At 40.3% G+C, this 4,037-nt stretch overlaps 1 pseudogene across 1 annotated transcript; it reads right to left on the reverse strand.

The window, feature by feature from the left end:
* Positions 1-2,675: 2,675 nt before the first annotated feature.
* LOC308270120 (TP53-regulated inhibitor of apoptosis 1-like) lies at positions 2,676-2,910 on the reverse strand (annotated as a pseudogene). Its single transcript has one exon. The product of its transcript is annotated as a TP53-regulated inhibitor of apoptosis 1-like (transcript).
* Positions 2,911-4,037: the final 1,127 nt, after the last annotated feature.

Below are 4,037 nucleotides of genomic sequence, written 5' to 3' on the forward strand. Positions count from 1 at the left end.
TCCGTTGTTTTCAGTTTACACGTTAATGCAAGCAGAGAGAGAGGTAGAATGCTGCAGAAGACCAAACAAATTGAAAATTGGGAAGCAAACTCAGAATCCAAGCACTGGAGTTTGACCATGACCTTCACCATCTTGTATACTGATGACCTCAGAGGTTTTGTAAGAATTAAAATTTCAACTGGGCATGGTGGTGAATTCCTGTAATCCCAGTACTTGGGAGGCTGAGACAGGAGGATCACAAGTTTGAGGCCAGCTTCAGCAATTTAGCAAACCTCTCAGCAACTTAGTGAGACCGTGTTTAAAAATAAAAAAAAAAAAATAAAAAGGGCCAGGATGTATCTCAGAAGTAAAATGCACCTAGGTTCAATCCTGAGTACAGAGAGAGAGAGAGAGAGAGAGAGAGAGAGAGAGAGAGAGAGAGAGAGAGAAAGGGAGGGAGAGAGAGAGAGAATGTCAGCACAGATTCTGTCCTTAGAATAAAACAAAGATCACTGGAGCTAAATAAGACCTAAGCCAAGTTTATTAACTTGCCAGGGACAGTAAAACACATGAGTGAAGCAATTAATTGACTAATTGAGTACTTTTACTCAGGGGTCAAAATCAGGAACACCAACGTGCTAGGAAGTGGGAGAGGGTGTGTGTAGGGTCCTAGGACTGAAGATTAGCCATCTAGATGAGAAGGAATGGGTTCTTAGGTCTGAATGTGATCAGTTGAAATCACTCCCTAAATTCATCAATAAGGAATATTTTTGGATATGATCATGACAAGTGTGGCCTTCTAAGCCACCCAGTGTTGTGTGTGTGTGTGTGTGTGTGTGTGTGTGTGTGTGTGTGCCCGTGTGTGTGTGTTTTACTGGAGGTTTAACCCAGGGACATTCTATATTCTACCTCTGAGCTACATCCCCACCCTTTTTATTTTTTAATTTAGAAACAGGGCCTCTCTGAATTGCTGAGGCTGGCCATGAGCCTGCAATCCTCTCGTCTCAGCCTCCCAAGTACTGGAATTACAGGCGAGTGTCACCATATATGGCTTTTTTTTTTTTTTTGCTTCATCTTATGAGAATAAGCTGGGATGCAACAGAACTTTCTCGTTCACCGTCTTCCATGAGCAGTCTGTGATGAGTGGAAAATTTCCTTTTATACCTGGTAGTTATGATATGATCACAATAATCCTCACTGATAATAATTATGACCATGATGTCTGTCCCTGGATTATAAAGTGACTTCTAAATTATTTATATTTAACCAATCTTGCTTTCTATGCTGGAAAAAATGGCATGCCAAACCATTAGTGATTCATCATTAATTTTCAAGTGTGTTTATTTTGTAGATTTGGTCACATGTATTCTGTAGGGAACAGTACCAATCAGTTCAAATCACAGGCCATGTAATTTTTTTCATGCTACAAACTGGAATCTTCACTAGGCTACTTGAGACAACCATCAGGCTACTTTCTGGTGTAGAATAATGTTCTTGGGAAAGAAATATGAATTTATGAACCTGTGCTTACAATATAATGATGGCTGATTCTTCTATTATAATTGCTACAACTTCTTTTTTTAAAACTAAAGGTTACAATTTATTCCATCATGATTACAGACATTATAGGGTAGGGTGGGTAAACAAGGCAAACAGAGCAAGCACCTTTCCCCTCCATTTAACTAGCTACAGCATGTTTGCTTTTTAATGATATGCAGTTGACTTCTTCCATTAACGTGGGTTGAAGGCTGGCAGCAGCAAATCTCTGTAGTTTAGGCCTCTTCTGTAGCCAATCCAAGTAATAGAGTCCTGGAGTATATTGTGAGCTCTGAAATAATGGTTACTTCAACATTCTTGAAGCTTTCATATCATAACTGGACACTTTGTTAAGGCAGGGGACTGTACTAATAGCTGTCTTCCTCTTTGCTAACCCAGGCCACCAGCGCTCTCTCTCTCTCTCTCTCTCTCTCTCTCTCTCTCTCTCTCTCTCTCTCTCTCTCTCTCTCGGTGGTACTGGGGTTCCTGGAAATCCTTCTACCTCCAGGCTATGCTCCCAGACCTATTTTTTTTATACTTTTTTTTTTTTTTTTTAAACAGGGTCTCTTAAGCCAGCCTGTCTGGCTTCGAACCTGCATGATCCTCCTGTCTCCGCCTCCCACCACACCTGGCCACCAGCAATCTTTTTTGTTAGTTACCATTTAAAAACAAACTGTTCCTAAACACTGATTGAAACTGTTGCACTCCAAACCCTTTTTAGAGCATTAGGCTCCTGAGTGAAAAAAAAAAGGGATCCTAACCAATGCTTTCATGAACAATGATCCCAGTATGGGGTATTGATGTCCTTTGCAGCAAAAACCAAGAAGGGAGGCATCCCTGATCATCTGGACTAGTTTATTGTCACTCACATACAAGGTATATTTAACGTTGATTCCAGACCACGTAGTGCAACCATAATCCCAAGAAACTGTTCAGTATTAGTCCACTGAAGCCTTCAAGATGCCAGAGCAAGTGAGAAATCATCTCAAATCAAAGAGTGACGGTTCATCATCTTTTAAAACTGAGAGAAAAACATGGAGAAGAAATAAAACTCCTCCCTCCTAAACTCATCAAATCTCACAGCTATCTTCACAGCCTTAGTTAACAAAATCCAGAGGCCTCAATTTCCTGATTTGAGGAATTCATTTTCAAGATGACAGTCAAGGCCATGACGAGTTTTCAGGCTTGTCTTTGCCACGGCCCATGAACTCTAGTTCTTCAATTGGAATCTCTTTCTCCTTTATTGCTTTCTGCACGCACTGCTGGTAGCGCTTGGGGAGGTGGGTGCACGGGTCCCGGAGCTGGCCCTCTGAGGAACTTCTCAGCAAGCCAGCAGTTGAAGCACTGGTTGTACTTGCGCTTCAAGTTGGTGCGAGCCTCCTCCATGCAGTTCATGGCCACCGCAGCCGCCTATACTTGCTACAACTTCTCAGCTACATTTTCAAGAAAAGCAGAAAAAAAGTGAAAATAATAAAAATGAATGAAAAATGAAGAGAAGAGGAGGGAGGACAGAGAGAATAAGAATAAGAAGAGGAGGAGGAGGAGAAGGAAGAGGAGGAGGAAGAGGAAGAAGAAGAAACTCAAACCCATATCAGGATATTAGTAGCATTAACTATAAAACAAAAGAATGACAAAATAAACTGACAAAATAAATTGACAAAATAAATTGACAAAATAAAATTACAAAATAAATAAATAAAATGACAAAGTAAACAACAACAACAATAACCACACACACACACACACACACACACACACACACACACCAAAAAGAAGCTTAAAATCACCCACATACAACCCACAGAGATTAAGAGTTCCATGTAGTGACCTTTCATTTCATGGAAGAAAGCAAGTCATAAGAGCCTTTTGTGTGAGAACAGACTGTGCTAGTGGGAAATATCTGCTGGTAATTTTCTCTTTCAACAGACTCCCCTGTGCATCCAATTGGAAAGTGAGTTAGTCGACGCTAGCAGTTTTGTTTGTTTGTTTGCTTTTTGTGGTACTAAGGATTGAACTCAGCCATGTTCTACTTCTGAGCTATACTCTGAGCCTTATTTATTTATTTATTTATTTATTCATTCATTCATTCATTCATTCATTTTTCTTTGTGGCACTGGGGATTAAGCCCAGGGGCATTCTACCTCCAAGCTATTCCCCAGACCTATTTCATTTTTATTTGGAAATAGAGTCTTACTAGGTTGATGAGAGTCTCGCTACTTGGTGAGGTCGTCCTCAGACCTGCGATTTTCCTGCCTCAGCCTCCCAAGTACTGGGATTATAAGTGTGTGCCACCATGCCTGTCTTTAGATAATCTCGGATATTGTTCTTTGATACTACCCCAAAACTGGATAAATGGTCATTTCTTGAAGATTAGTTGTAATTAGGATTCTGAAACCCTATCAAATAAACTTGTGGTGTCCTGTTACATTGAAATATAGGATCTTTCATCAAAGCATGATTTTGTCACACCATACATGGGTCATTTGTAAATTACTGATTCACTGAGTTATGCAGATTTCCCA

This window comes from Muscardinus avellanarius, assembly GCF_963383645.1.
Source record: "Muscardinus avellanarius genome assembly, chromosome: 11".
In the NCBI taxonomy this organism is placed as follows: Eukaryota; Metazoa; Chordata; class Mammalia; order Rodentia; family Gliridae; genus Muscardinus; species Muscardinus avellanarius.